The following is a 16,338-nucleotide window of genomic DNA, read 5'->3' on the forward strand; positions in this document are numbered from 1 at the left end:
GGTCTTACCTTCTGGGGGCACAGAAAACAATTCCACACCATCCTCTATGACAGCCCTTCAAGTACTTGAAGATGGTGATCATATCACCTCTCAGCTGCCTCCTCTCCAGAGTAAACATCCCCAGCTCCTAGCACCTGTTTTCCTATTGGTGTGCTTGTATTCTGCTTGTGTTTCCTATTGGTGTGTTTGTATTCTGGAGGGGTGTATATTGCCGTGGCTTGCAGCTTGTGTTATAAGCCAGTGCTCAAGAAAGGAGCTCTACTAAAATCACTCTGGTGCCATGAACCCACTACTTAAAAGCCACATTTCTGCACACTGACATTCAGCAGGATTTGGCTGGGGAGCACAAAACTGCTAGTCACTGGTGGGGGTGGTGATTATAGTGTGTCAGGCTGATTGGTTTTGATTTCTTCATCTTCTTTTTTCCTGCTCAGCTCCAAAGTTGTTGAGGCAGATTTATTAGGGTGTGAGTAGCTTAATTGCCTTACTAATCACAGCTGGTAATAACAGAGCAGATGAAGTATTTAAGCTGTAAACTTGGTGAGCACCCTGAGGCATTGACTGAATGGTAAAGGGGACATTTCTCAGACCAGAAACTCAGGGATAATATGGCTGTTGGGAAACTGAAACAGAAAGCCCCTTGGAGATGCTGTTATCATTGACTGAAAGGTCCATGCTAGGGAGAAGGGATATAGCATATCTCTATCAAACAACTGTAAATGTTTGGAAGGAAGAAGTCTGAGTCCCCTTGCTGGATTAATTACCAATGCAGACTTGTCTAGACAGAAAGAATGCATAAGAAGAAGAGGCCTGACTCTTCTGCATCCCAGTACTTTACAATTTGAAGATGTGGCAAGGACTGGCAGATCCTTGTCAGCAGGGGGGCACTCCCACAGGCTTCACATCACCTGTTTTTCACCTCTTTTCTGACCCTGCTCTTCTCAACCTTAGGAGCCGGAGCCAGTGTGTCCTCCCTGACCTATTTCCCTCTGCTTTATGAAGGACCTGATTCAATCTGGGGTCAGCCTCTGTGGAGGCTCCACCACTCCGGATGGAGTCTGAGTAATTCCTGTAGGAAGCTACTGCTGCTCCCACATCCCAGCTGCAATTCATTCCTTGTTTCCCTACCCCTGGGTGAAAGTGGCATTCCAGCAGCTCATCAAGCAGTGGGCTGTTAAAGGCAGGGTTGCCAGCCAGAGACGTTGAGGGGAGGGGGCATCATCATCAGCACTATAACTTTACTTCCAGTGTGACTTGGAAGTGCCAGAATTGAGCTGCAGTGATGTTCTAGCACTTGTCCCAGTTTCCGCAAAGTTTCTGGTGAACACTAGAGTGCTGCTGCAGTGCAATCCTGGCACTTCTGGATTGTGTCAGAAGTGACATCATTACACAGTGATGAGATTATAACCTCATTTTTGCTGGCCTGCTTCTGCCCTTCAACAGATAAGCATCATTGGGCACTGGAAAGAATTAGTAGTAGTTTGCTTGCCTTTAGCAGACCCTTGGTAAGCTTATGTTAAAGGGTCAGTCCCAATCAAACAGTGGAGCACCAGGCATTGCTATAAACACACCACATATGTTGCTGCTTTGGATCATGGACACTGAGGCTGGATCATGGCTACTCTCATAGTTGGGGAGCCTGGGAGTTAGATCAGATCCCCAGCACTACTGCCATAGTTTAGAATCAGTTGGTTAATTTTACGGCCCAGTGCATATGCTTGTTGTAATGAGAGCCAGTTTGGTGTAGTGCAGGAGTGTCAAACTCATTTGTTATGAGGGCTGAGTCAGACATAAAAGAGACCTTGTTGGGCCATGCCATGCCATGCCATGTCGGGCTGGGCCATATGTGTACCTATTTAAGATTAGGAAGCTGAGATATAAACTTTATAAAGGACACAAACAAACACAATTAAATATTCTTTTAAAAAACTTAAAATAAAACATACTTAAAACATTAGCACTCGTTGGTCTTAAAGGTGCTTTCTTTGCATTTCTCCCATGGGATCCAGGGAACTGGAGAAAGGCTCTTTCCTTCCTTCTCCAGGGGACCAGGAGGGGGAGGAGCCTCAGCCAATAGAAGAAAGAGAGGCTTGGCTCAGTAGCTCTGCTGCGCGATTGAGAGAGCCTGGCAAAGCAAGCTGTGATGCAGAAGGAAGCAAGAGAGAGGGAGAAGGAAGCCAATGACAGCAAGTTGCTCAGGGACCTGATAGGAGCCCTCCCTGGGCTGCATGTTTGACAGCCCTGGTGTAGTGGTTAAGTGTGTGGACTCTTATCTGGGAGAACTGGGTTTGATTCCCCACTCCTCCACTTGCAGCTGCTGAAATGGCCTTGGGTCAGCCATAGCTCTCATTGAGCTCCACCTCACAAGGTATCTGCTGTGGGGGAGGAAGGTAAAGGAGATTGTAAACCACTCTGAGACTCTGATTCAAAGAGAAGAGTAGAGTATAAATCTATGGTCTTCTAAATAGAATTGTGGCTATTTATTCTTCCAGCTTATTGTGCTGGCTCCTTTTATTCTGTGTTTCCCTGCAGCTATGCCTTTATCTTTTAGTTAAAACTAAAAGAGCTGTCATATTTATGACAATTATATTTAGCATTTTAAAGGAGAAATATATTAACTTCAGGTTTCCTCACCACAGAGCCCCCAAACCTATAAAAGGTTTTGCTTCTAAGACTGCTGTTATAGGAGTTCCACTATTTAAACTTAGTTTACTGCTACAATATTATCTATATCTAGCACTGTATTTATCAGCAGGAATATATGGCTGCAATTCATAACTTATTTACTGCCTAGCAACCCAATGAATGTGATTTGAATGCCTGATAAATAGTTTGGGAAAAGCAGCTTCAATTTATTTAGCTCAAGTTAGAATGATTGCTGTCTTTCATTCTCCAGTCCTGTTCCTGAGCTGAAAGATGATAGTTTTAATAAGTAATCAATTCTCAAATAGAGATCTGAGCATTCAAAACAATGTTGTTTTGTGATGTTCTCTTTACTTATGATTTCAGACTATTAAGAGCTAATGAAATAGGATCTGAACAGCAGTTTTAAAATCTCTTATTGCCAAACACTTCCGTATTTCCACAAACACTACTTTCAAAGCTACAAGCTCAAACCTCTTGCCTCTTTGTTTCATTGCTGCTTCCGCCATACCACTTTACATGAGCATACAGACTGTTTTCATCTTGCCGTCCTATGCACCTGCTTACTAGAAATATATTACTCAAGGGACATAAATAGCTGCCAATCTCCAATATGGCACAGCTTCAAAAATATGTACTAGCTTACTTCAGAGAAGATAGTTTAATCATCTTAATATATGCCTTCCTTGAAACTTTTCTTTTAACCGATATTAAGGTAAGTAGATCTAAATGGGCAACTGTGTTGATCTGAAGTTGCAGAACAAAGTAGGAGTCAAGTTCACCTTTAAGACCCACAAAGTTTTATTCAGAACATAATTAAGGTAAGTAGTAAGACTTCACAGGAATGTCAGTTAGGGTTGCCAATCCCTAGGTTGGGGCAGGGGAGGTTTGGAGGCCCTCCCCCTGCCACCTCACAGGGTACCTCCCCCTGGTTTGGAGGCCCTTCCCCCACTTCAGGGTCATCAGAAAGTGGCAGGTGGGGGGAGGGAAATGTCTGCTGGGTACTCCATTATTCTCTATGGAGACCAATTCCCATCGGGTATAATAGAGAATTGATCCACGGGTATCTGGGGCTCTGGGGGCTGTTTTTTGAGGAAGAGGCACCAGCTTTGCAGCATAGCATTCAATGCCTCTCCTCAAAACACCTTCCAAGTTTCAAAAGGATTGGACCAGGGGATCCAATTTTATGAGCCTCAAAAGAAGGTGCCCCTATCCATTATTTCAAATGGAGGGAAGGCATTTACAAGGTGTGCAGTCCCTTTAAATGTGATGGCCAGAACTCCCTTTGGAGTTCAATTATGTTTGTCACAACCTTGCTCCTGACGCCATCTGCAATGTCTCCTGGTTCCACCCCCAAAGTCCCCAGATATTTCTTGAATTAGACTTGGCAACCCTAGTGTCAGTGAGTTTTTGGATTGTTATTGGATTGTTATTAATTGGATTGTTATTAATTGACACATAAATTGGATTGTTATTAATTGACACATTAGAGTAATTTATTGTATATTTGGATTGAATTGTATGAATTTCTTAGCTGGACTGAATTGTATGAATTTTTAGCTGGTTAATTTAAAATAGTGGGAGGGATTAAATTAATTTGCTACAGGAGTCAATTTACCAAATATATATAAGAAACTGAGGGAGGGAAGATTCTCAAATTCGTGGGTCAATTAGATTATCAGGACCTAGTGGGTCGAGCTAGTGGAATATCCTTGATTCCAATCTGATAGTGGTGAACTTAGCAGTTGCCACCAGCGAGAGATGGCAGGCTCAGGGATCCCAGTGCTCCTGGGGAGGGGGAGATACAGCGGTGGGAGCAGATATTATAAGGGAAGAGGACAGAGACAAGACAGTGCTCGGTCCTCTTCCAGTCTGCGTCCCATCCCAAGGGAGACAGGTAGCAGGGCCAGACGGAATAACCCACCTCCGTCATTGGTGTTGTGCAACGCCAGGTCCATTAATAATAAGACCTCAATTCTTCGAGAATTTCTTCTCGAACAAAATATGGACCTGGCTTGCGTGACTGAAACCTGGACCCGGGAGGGTGAGACAGTGGCCCTCGCGCAAACAACTCCTCCAGGTTACTCAGTCCTACATCAATCACGGACTAGTGGGCGGGGGGGAGGGGTGGCATTGTTTGTACGGGAGGCTTACTCCTTCAGGGCACTCCCGGCCCCAAAGATTGAAGGTATTGAGTGTGCCGGCCTGGCGTGGGAGGCTGGAGAGGGGTTGGCGGTCTGGCTGGTGTACCGTACGCCTAACGCACCAGCCAGCGCCTTACCATCCCTACTGGAGGCGGCGACGGGCTGGGCGTTGGAGCACCCAAGGTTGATAATCCTGGGTGACTTCAACGTCCATGCTGATGACCCGTCCTCCAGTCAGGCGATGGACCTAGTGTCTTCCATGGCGACACTGGGACTCTCTCAACTTGTTGTAACCCCCACTCACCAGGCTGGTCACATGTTAGACCTGATCTTTGCGGCCGGGGTTGTTGTGAGCGATATAACCGCCAAGGCGGTGCCATGGTCGGATCACTTTGCCCTCAAGGCCCGTGTAGACTTGCCTCCCCAAACCTGTTTAGGCGAGGAGCCTATTATGGCTCGCCCGCGGAGCCAGATGGACCCGGAACGGTTCCAAATGGCTCTGCGGGATCCCTGGCCCTCTGGCACCTCTCTCGATGGCCTGGTTGAGTCCTGGAATAATCGGCTCTCCAGAGCCATCGAGGAGATTGCACCTCGGCGCCCTCTGCGGCCTCGGACTAAGCCGGCTCCGTGGTATACCCCGGAACTGCGCCGGCTGAAGCAAGGCCTTAGACGGCTAGAGAGGCAATGGCGGCGTACCCGCGACGAAGCGACTAGAACATCTTATAGGAAGTTTATGAAGACCTATGAGATGGCAATCAAGGCCACAAAGAAAACATACTTTGCGACCAAGATTGCATCTGCAAATTCGCGCCCAGCTCAATTGTTTAGAATAATTCGGAACCTTACTTCACTGCCACAGGGCAACCCAAAAGCTAAGGAATTGGAGATAGGCTGCGAGGCTTTTGCGAAGTTTTTTGCAGATAAGGTCCAGTCGCTCCGCCACGACTGCCCCGCCAATTTAGACGCAGTAAGTGAACTTGAGGCCCAATGCGTGTCTTCGGATGTAACCTTGGACTGCTTCGACCCGCTCAGCTTGGAGGAAGTTGACAGAATTCTTGGCACTGCACGATCCACAACTTGTGATCTGGACCCATGTCCCTCCTGGTTAATTAAGGCCTGCCAGGAGGAATTGAAATGTCCTATACGGGACATTATAAATCGATCTCTTTCGGAGGGTGTTTTCCCAACATCTCTGAAAGAGGCAGTGGTCCGCCCTCTCTTGAAAAAAGCTACATCAGACCCGGCCGTATTGGCACATTATCGGCCGGTCTCAAATTTGCCCTTTTTGGGCAAAATTATAGAGAGGGCTGTGGCGTTGCAGTTACAGGATTTTCTGGAAGACGCTTCCACCTTGGACCCATGCCAGTCCGGCTTTCGCCCGGGCCATGGGACGGAAACAGTCTTGGTCGCCCTCATAGATGACCTCCGGCGGCAACTGGATCGGGGCGGCTCGGCGGTATTGCTGCTGCTCGACCTGTCGGCGGCGTTCGACATGGTCGACCACCGGCTGCTGACCCGCCGCCTCGCCGACGCAGGAATTCGGGGGCTAGCCTTACAATGGCTCTCCTCCTTCCTTGAAAATCGGGGACAAAGGGTGGCAATTGGGGGGAAGCTGTCTCAGAGACACCCGCTTCATTGTGGGGTGCCTCAGGGGGCAGTTCTCTCCCCGACATTGTTTAACATCTTTATGCGCCCCCTTGCCCAGCTTGCCCGGAGGTATGGGCTTGGTTGTCATCAGTACGCTGATGATACCCAGCTCTATCTATTGATGGAAGGCCGGACTGGTGATGTCCCTACAAATTTGGACCGGGCGTTACAGGCCGTGGCTGACTGGCTCAGGCTGAGCGGGCTGAAGTTGAATCCAACGAAGACTGAGGTCCTTTGCGTGGGTCGGGACGGACCGGGGGGGGGGAGATTACTCTGCCAGCTTTTGACGGTGCGCCACTGACACCAGTGCGCAGGGTCAAGAGCCTGGGGGTGCTACTGGAATCCTCGCTATCAATGGAGGCCCAGATAGCTACCACCGCAAGATCCGCCTTCTTCTATCTCAAGAGGGCGAGGCAGTTGGCTCCCTTCCTGGAACGCGACGACCTAGCAACTGTGATCCACGCAACGGTCACCTCAAGACTAGACTACTGCAATGCCCTCTACATGGGGCTGCCCTTGTGCCGAACGCGAAGACTTCAGGTAGTGCAGAACGCAGCGGCCAGGCTGTTGATGGGACTACCTAGGTGGGAACATGTGCGGCCGGTGCTGCGGGATCTGCATTGGCTACCGGTCGTCTACCGCGTTCGGTATAAGGTGCTGGTTATTACCTTTAAAGCCCTATATGGCCGAGGACCTGCCTACCTCAGGGACCGCCTCTCCCCATATATCCCCAGGAGAGCGTTAAGATCTAGCTCCCAAAACCTCCTACAAATCCCTGGGCCAAGAGAGGCTAGAATGAAGATAACTCGGGAGCAAGCCTTCTCATTAGTGGCCCCGCGCTGGTGGAATCAACTCCCAGAGGGGGTGCGAGCCCTGCGGGACCTGAACCAGTTCCGCAGGGCTTGCAAAACCTCTCTTTTCCAACTCGCATTTGAATTAGGACCAGACTAACTTGATAAAATCATTCTAACTCTAGCCATCTTATGTTGTAACTGAAGCTGATAATATGTAATTGTGACACCAGAAATTATAGCACCTATTTTTATGTATTTTAATCTATATATGTAATTGTATTGTATTCATAATGTTTATCTGCTTTTAATTGAATCATGACGTAGTCATGTCTGTGAGCCGCCCTGAGCCCGCCTTTTGGTGGGGGAGGGCGGGATATAAAAATAAAATTTATTTATTTATTTATTTATTTATTTTTGAAGCCAACCAAACAATGGTAAGAAATCCCTTTGTCCTTTATCTGACTGAATTCTGGTTTCTGTGGCTCACACTTTAATACATACTTACTTTTTGATATGATGCAGCAATGCTAGATATTAGGTATAATGTCTTGAAATAATACCTCTTCTGGAAAAAAATTATATTTAATAAAGATGGTAAAATAAAAACAGCATCTTATCAGAAAGTTATTACATGTCTCTTACAGGATAGCTCTTCCTTATCTACTGTAGACATATATTGAGGATAAGAAGAAAGTGCCATCAAGTTACAACTGACTCATGGTGAACCATCTATAGGGCATTCCAGGCAAAAGACAAGCATGGGTGGTTTGCCATTGCTTTGCTCTGCATAGCAAACCCGTCTTCCTTGGTGGTCTTCTGTTCAAGTACTAACTTGCAGCTGACCCTGCTTACCTCCCAAGCCCTGATGAGCTCAGGGCTTTTCAGGCTGCTATTGAGAATTAAAAGGGAGCTAAAATAATGTTATGTCATTATATCATGATGTAGAATAATGGGTGAAAGAATCCTATTTATATACAATAGTTAAGCTATTTTTATGCAAATATACAATATAGTTTTCCATAGCATTCTTTTGAGATTATAAATACAAAAGTTTACTTAGTCCAACCACATCTTATTTTTGGCAGTAATGATGCAGTGAAGCTAAAGGATGTAACAGGAAATGCTGAGTAGCTGAGTTACCACAAAGTAAGATAGCAGATGAAAAATTAAAAACATTAATGTTTTCAATTAAAGCTGCAGTTCCATGCACTCATACATAGGACTTACATCTAAATAAATGTATACTGGATTGCAGTGTACAAGAATGAGTTAATAGCAGGCTTAGAAATAAAATTTTAAGAAACTTTAAAACTGTATTCTAAAAACTGCTTGCTTGTATTAAAATTTATTATCAAGATACTAGCAGTATATTAAGATGAAGGAACCGTTGCTAGAAACAGTTTTAAAATAAAATGTGAAAAGATGCAGGACATTCCAGCATCCATGCAGAAGCAAAAAAATGTGTTACTTGAGACTATTTGCAAAGGACAAAAAAGATCTAGACTAATCATTTTAAATTTTGGAAGTGTTATTCATTGTGACCAGTTTTCTATACATGCCAAGAACTGTTAATCAGTTCAGAAGGATTGGCTTAAGAAAATAAAATACAATCAAAGAGGAACAAATTTTAGCTTGCCTTTTGAATTCAAAAGTTCTTTTGCTTGTTTTCTAGATTATAATGTACAAAATGTAAGCCAAATACAGATTTAGTTGATTTTATGAGGGTGTTATAAGGAATTTAAAAAATGGATTTCTGTATATCTTAAATGTCCACACTAAGCCTCCCTGAGCCCATAAGGGGAGGGCGGAATACAAATCTAATGAAATAAATAAAATTTAAGAGATTTTTGCAGAAATGATGCCTATTTAAACAAATGCTCAATATTAATGTATATGATTACTTTATCAGAATTATAAAATCATGAAAGAAGACATATAAACTTGAAAAAACCCTTCTTATGGTACTATATGTTAGACAGCATGCCAGTTCAGTAGGTGAGCTAGAGTCAACGAAGGGTATGATTCCAGTGTCTTTACAATGAAGATATAAACAGGCTCTGAACTGAAAAATAAATTCTAGAAACCATTGAAGATCCAGGTGTTCTGACACCCTAATGTGCAGTCTTTGTAGGCTTCCCAACCCTCCTGCCCTGGCGGGGGACCCCAGGATTTCCACCCTCTTCCCCCGCTCCCTAAAAAAACGGAAGCGGGGGGAGGGGGGAAACGGCGCCGGGGAGTATGGCGAGCCGCCGCATCCCAGAGCGGGCGAGGCTGCCGTGCTGCTGCCGCCCCCTCCCCGCCCACCGCAGCTGCTCCTCCGAGATGGGCCCAGGCTGAGCCCATCTCGGAGCACCAGCCAAGAGGTGGCAGCAGCACAGGTAAAACCAGAGAAGAGTAGGGCGGAGGCAGGCCAGGAGCATGGCGAGCCGTGAATCCGGGCCCTTCTAGGACCTGGACTCGCGGCTCACCACGCCCCCGGCCCGCCTCCACCCCCCCTCCGATTCCACCCCAGAGGCGGAGCAGGCGAGGCTGCCGCGCCGCTGCTGCCCCCCCCACCCCACCGCAGCTGCTCCTCCGAGATGGGCTCAGCCTGAGCCCATCTCGGAGGAGCAGCCACGGCGAGCGGAGAAGAGGCGGCAGCTGCGCAGCGGCGTCACCTGCTCGGAGACGGGGCAGCTCGCCATGCTCCCTGGCGCCGTTTCTCCCCTCCCCCCTAGCTCCTTTCCAATGTCTCCTGGCTCCACCCCCAAAGTCCCCAGATATTTCTGGTATTGGACTTGGCAACCCTAAGTCTTTGGCATACCGACTCCAGAAGCCAACTGAAAATCAACTTTTAAAAAATAAATAATTTGACCAAAGTTATCATTAGTTTGCATTCACTCCATGTATTATTTCACATGTCCAGAGACTTTGCTTTGACTATGCAGGTGAAAAGAAATATATGGTACCACTTAAAACTGCCTTGAATCATGAAGAAAGGCTGGGGTATAAGTAGCTAAATAAATAAATAAATCACAGTATCATTGCATCTAGGATCCCAACATTTAATTTGGACATTTGCTAAAAGATTGTGAACAAACTGATGCTGCAATAACTTTTTGGAAAAGAACTGGAAATTCTGCCGATCAAGTTCCTAGAGAGGCTAGAAATAGTAACATGTGGAATGTCCATCTTTTGAATACTATTTCAGGATTTAGGCAGGAAAAAAGCCTCAATATTAAATTTTAATGCTAAATTTCATATTCAGGTTTCTGTTGTAAATACTTTGGCCTGTGTTCTGTCCACAAATTGCATTCTTGGAATTGATCCAAGGATTCAGAATGGAATCTTAAAATAGCCCCACTTTTATTGTATTTTTTAACATATTCAGCCAGCAATAAGTGATATTGGCTGGACTGTTGGCATGTTTTGTTGACAACGTCCTTTTCAAACTCACCCTTCCCCTCTTTCAACAAAGGTCCATCCATTCAATTTGATGTGTATGGCATGCAAGGTACTGTGGATTTGGGGTGAGGTGGAGGACAAGTATTCTAATCCTTGTGCAAGGCCATTTATATGATCATTTCTGCCCCTTGATAATGGATCTTCTCCAAATACTAGTTTCTTAAATAATGTTATACAAATTACTTCTTAACATGGAATCAAGTTAAAAAATAACTCTAAAGTCTGTAGGGGGGCTGCAGCTCTGTAGAAATGCTATTCTTCCGCTTTGGGTGTTTACTCAATTATTTAAACATTAGACTGTAATAAAAAATCGAGAGTGTAATACTACACTTAATTCAAAGATACAGTGTAACTGACATATTTGTTTTTCTTTTTCCAGCCTTAGGGTCCACACACAATTAAACAAGAGCTTTATGTGTGGACTAAGAAGAACTCTGCCGAGTTCAGTTCATGCTGGAAATGGTCCTGGAACTGCAGAATGAAGTTTAGCAGGTCCTCATCACTATGCCCATTGTATTTTGAGCTGTCACACAGCCATTAAAATGGCTGGCAATTTCACCCACATTTATTGAGCCATTCAACATCCATTAGCAGAGTGTTAAAGATGGGCTGAGTTGTAAGTTGAGGTGTATGATAAACAAATCACACAAATACATTGTCACATGCCAGGCTTTGCTAATTCACATTCCTGGGATAGGTTTAGGCTTGCCAATCCCCAGGTCCCAGCGGGGGTTCTTCTGCTTTCCCAGACTCCTTCCTGCCCCCAGTCAGCTGGCTGATGAGAGGAAGCCCCACCCCCATTGGACCATGTGCCTTTGCACCTCCAGAGGCTTCAGTCTCCGATTGAAAGGCTTCCTCTTGGGATGGGGTGTCTGTGTTGCTGTGAAGAAGTTGGCAGCAACTCGTGAGTAGAGAGGCCAATCCCCATTCAGAGTCACCAGAAACGGGAGGGGGGGGAAAGGGGAGGGAAACATCTGCTGAGCACTTCATTATTCTCTATGTGGAGATCGATTTTCATAGGGTATAATGGGGAATTGATCTGGAGGTTTCGGAGGCTCTGGGGGAGCTGTTTTTTGAGGTAGAGGCACCAAATTTTCAATATAGTATCTAGTGCCTCTCCCCAAAGTACTCCCCAAGTTTCAAAACGATTGGACCAGGGGGTCCAATTCTATGAGCCCCAAAAGAAAGTGCCCCTATCCTTCATTATTTCCTATGGAAGGAAGACATTTAAAAAGGTGTGCTGTCCCTTTAAATGTGATGGCCAGAACTCTCTTGGAGTTCAATTATGCTTGTCACACCCTTGTTCCTGGATCTGCCCCCAATGTCTCCTGGCTCCACCCCCAAAGTCCCAAGATATTTCTTGAATTGGACTTGGCAACCCTAGATAGGTTGGATAATATAAACGGGCCTAATTCTGTTTAAAGACCTGGAGATTTATGCAAGGGATAAGAAATTTATAGGAAGGACAAGAGAGAGAGAAAGGGAGAGGGAGGGAGGGAGAGGGAGGGAGAGACAGAGCATAGTGACTTAAGTGTCAGACCAGAATCTGGGAGACATAGAATTGATTCCAGTCTGCCATTGAAACTTGCTGGATGACCTTAAGCCAGTCACACACTCTCAGCTAATCTGACCTCACAGGGTTGTTGTGAGAATAAAATGGAGAAGAGGAGGACAATGTAAGCCATTTTGAGTCTCCCCCGGGAGAAGGCAGGTCATAAATGAAGTAAATAAAATAAATGTACTAGAAGGTAAACACTGCAGCTTTTTCAATATTGTTGGGGTCAGAGAAAAAAAATCAAATCTAGAAAAATTATGTACAAGTAGCTTCAGACTGACAGAAAAAAGTTGCAGATATGTGCGAGTCCATAAAGAACTCTTGATTACAGAAATTAAGTGGAACCTTTATATAACACCCTAGGTCTTGTTGACATTTCAGTAAATATGATCAGTACTTCAATGCCACTCATTTTCACCCTTGCTCTGCTACACTGAGGACACTGGTAGAAAGGCACATCCTTATGGGAGACAATACTGATAAAGTCAATATATACTTCCGTGGGAATCTCTCCACTGGTTTGTCTTGGAACCATGCCTCATTAAAAAAAATCATATTCTTATTTGTCTCCTTTGCCCTACAGAATCCTGACAATGTACTACTTGTTCACTCGAGAGTGATGAATACAAGTTAGTTAATATATTAAGTAATATATTAATTCTCCTATATACATTTATAGACACTTGTGCAAATATTAACATATTGATAAATATATTAATGAATAAAATATTAATACGAGTTCATACTTAGACAGACTGTAAGGCTGAAAAGTTCACAATCAAGTGGTCAGGGCTGATCACATGGTTCTTTCTTTTGGAACAAACACCCAAAGAGAACATAAGATAATAAGAGAAGCCTTGTTGGATCAGGCCAGTGGCCCATCCAGTCCAACACAGTGGCCACACAGTGTCACACAGTGGCCAAAAAATCCAGGTGCCATCAGGAGGTCCACCAGCGGGGCCAGGACACTAGAAGCCATCCCACTGTTGCCCCCCCCCCCCAAGCACCAAAAGTGATGCCTCTTCTGTAGAATATGCCCATAAACAGTGTTCCCTCTAAGCTGAGATAGCATGAGCTAGCTCACTAATTTTTAGCCTCCAGCTCATACACTTTTGTCTTAGCTCAGGAAAAATGGCCCCAGAGCACAATGATTTATGCAGTAGCTCACAACTTTATACCAGTAGCTCACAAAGTAGAATTTTTGCTCACCAGACTCTGCAGCTTAGAGGGAACATTGCCCATAAATGCCGTCTAATTGGGCCTGAAAACATTAAACCTGTGTCATGAAATGAAATTCTAGAAAAGCAGCTCCCACGATAGATCTGCAATGTTTAGGCTGCAAATTTCAGTTAACAGACAACCTAAAACAATGATTCTTTTCTATATCAATTATGTATTGTCAAGCAGTTCTGGAAGATACAAACATCCATCTTATCTCTCCACCCACCTGCTATGGTGATCATATCTTTGATGCCGACAGGCATCTATGTATTGGTATATCATGACATTTGAGGCATTATAACATGGTTAAAATCCCATATTAAATACAGGACAAAGTATAGGTTTACATTATATTAAGCCTTCAGAAAACAAATTGGATGATATACTAATGTATTGCTCCATTCGTTTTGCAGGCATGACCACAGTGCCTGGTAGGTGCAGACACAAAACTCACACAAAGCATAAGCCCTTTTCACATGTCCAAAGTGTATACACTGCATGTGCATGGGGGTGTGGGTGGAAGATATGAGTGGGGGGGGGGCATTAGCCCATTTCACCTTGGGTCTTGAGGAATACACAGTGGCCTGGTCTCGGAGCCAACAGGGGAGGGAATCTGCTGAACCTTGCTTCTCTCTCTCTTGCCAGCTCTCTTTCTCTGTCTCTCACTCTCACTTACATACACACACACACAGAGCCTATGGAGAAAGGGCAGCTGACTTCCATGTTAGCCTTTCTCACAGCCCCTTTTGAAGAAGAGGAGGAGGAGGAGGTTGGATTTATACCCTTTCATTCAGAGTCTCAGAGCAGCTTACAATCTCCCTTTCCCTCCCCACAATAGACACCCTGTGAGGTAGGTGAGGCTGAGAGAGTTCTTTCGAGAACTACTCTTGAGAGAACAGGTCGGAAAGAATTTGTGACTGACCCAAGGTCACACCAGCAGCTGCATGTAAAGGAGTGGGGAATCAAACCCCACTCCTGCGCTCTTAACCACTACACCAAACTGGGTCTCTGAGGCAGAGGCGTCACTAGGGTGGGTTGCACCCTGGGGCCACTAGGGTGGGTTGCACCCTGGGGCCAAGTGCGCCCTGCTGGCTGCGCAAAAGCGTGGGAAGGCAGGAAGCCCCTCTCCCTTCCCGCCCGTGTTTTGGAGGGAGCTGCGCCCTCTCCGCCTTGCGCAAGCGTCAACGGCCGCCTCTAGTTGCTGCCCGCCCGGAGCCCGCACCTGGGGCAGAGCGGGCGGATGTGCCCCGGTCGGTAGACGCCGCGAAGCCCCCTTCCCTTTACAGGCCCGCCAGCACCCGGGAGGAGCCTCCCGCCAGCCAACCACCATGCGTCAGGCCTTGACTCAGCCGCGTCCCAGCCCCATCCCCCTCTCCTCCGACTCCATGGGTGACTCACTGCTCCAGGCGCAGGCTCCGGGCGGGCAGCAACTAGAGGCAGCCATCGACGCTTGCGCAAGGCGGAGAGGGGGGCCAATGAGAATGCTCTGGGGGAGGGCCGATGGCCCCCTTGGCCCCGCCCCAGTGACGCCGCTGCTCTGAGGGCAATGCTATATGAGTCTCTGGTTGTGTTTGAGGGCTGAGATAAAAATGTACAACCACTTCCTAACAACTTTCCTGCACTTTCTCGCTAGACTTTGAATCTTCTGATTCTGTTTTTGGAAGCCTTCATATCACATGAGCTACAGTCAGGGTGTTTACTCCCACACAAAAGAAGATGGACTAACTGATTGTAATACAATGCTGCCCTAAACAGAAAAACAGGAATGATTTTGTTCCAGCATGAGCTACCTTGACATGTGGGCTGCTTTCTCCACAACTGGTAAGAAAAGTGTAGTGGGAATGATTCAAGTAAAATTTGGCATGTCGTATGAAAGTATGCTACTAATTCACTTACCTGTTTCTTAAACAATGATGGGCATGATAAACAATGATGGACACTTGATAGTTGTAGAAGTAATGTTTGCCACAATTAGTGTGCTTTGGGTTGACAACTTTTTACTGGCTTTGCTCCTATGCCTCACAGCCAGACATGATGCCTTGTTTCCATTATGAATTTCTGCATGTCAAATTGTTATACGCTCAGATAGGCCAGTATTAAATTGGTCCAATGAGCAATGAGTATTGCTTCTCATGAGTTGGGATGGTTATAGCATGTGTACTAACATTAACCTGGGATTGTTCTAGCTTGTTTGGTCCACCACAGTTGTTTTAAACCAGATTTATTCCAGATTGCTGGGAACACTTCCACTGAGGAGCAGCAAAATATATGAAAGGCATTCCATATTTTAATAATTCTTATCATGAGGAGCATGCCCACACCAGTACTACTAACCAGAATAAATATGTGGTGCTAACAGAACATGTAACCTGAGGCTCTGTGCAGCTTTTCTTGCACATACATTTCTAGCTCCAAGGCATAATCAGGGAATAGTGTCATATAGTTAATTCTGAACCAGGCTTTACAGTGTGGATTTAAAAAATCCACAGAACTGAAACAGGAGCAGACAGAGAGAACTTTCTACAAACATTAGGAAGCCCCAAGTTTGCCATAAAATCTGAAATCTTAAAAAAATAGGGAAAGAAACATTTTGGGATTAAAACTCCACAATATAATAGAAACATCTTTAACTCACTCAGATCTCACAAGAATATGTTCTGAGATCTTTAGGGTTGGGCGGGGGGGAGGGCAGAAGCTGCTGAAGATTATCTGACCTGACCTGGATGTCCCAGGCTAACCCAATCCTATCAGATCTCAGAAGCTAAGCAGGTTGGTCCTGATTAGTACTTAGAGGAGAGACCACCAAGGGTCCAGGGTTACTACACAGAGGCAGGCAATAGCAAAACCCTTTTGCCTTGAAAACCCTACAGGGTCACCATAATCCATCCGT

At 45.6% G+C, this 16,338-nt stretch overlaps 1 protein-coding gene across 9 annotated transcripts in view; it reads right to left on the bottom strand.

The window, feature by feature from the left end:
- ANO1 (anoctamin 1) overlaps window positions 1–16,338 on the bottom strand; it is a 256,871-nt gene that overhangs the window by 149,465 nt on the left and 91,068 nt on the right. The window lies entirely within an intron of this gene.

This window comes from Heteronotia binoei, chromosome 21, assembly GCF_032191835.1.
Source record: "Heteronotia binoei isolate CCM8104 ecotype False Entrance Well chromosome 21, APGP_CSIRO_Hbin_v1, whole genome shotgun sequence".
NCBI classification, from domain to species: Eukaryota; Metazoa; Chordata; class Lepidosauria; order Squamata; family Gekkonidae; genus Heteronotia; species Heteronotia binoei.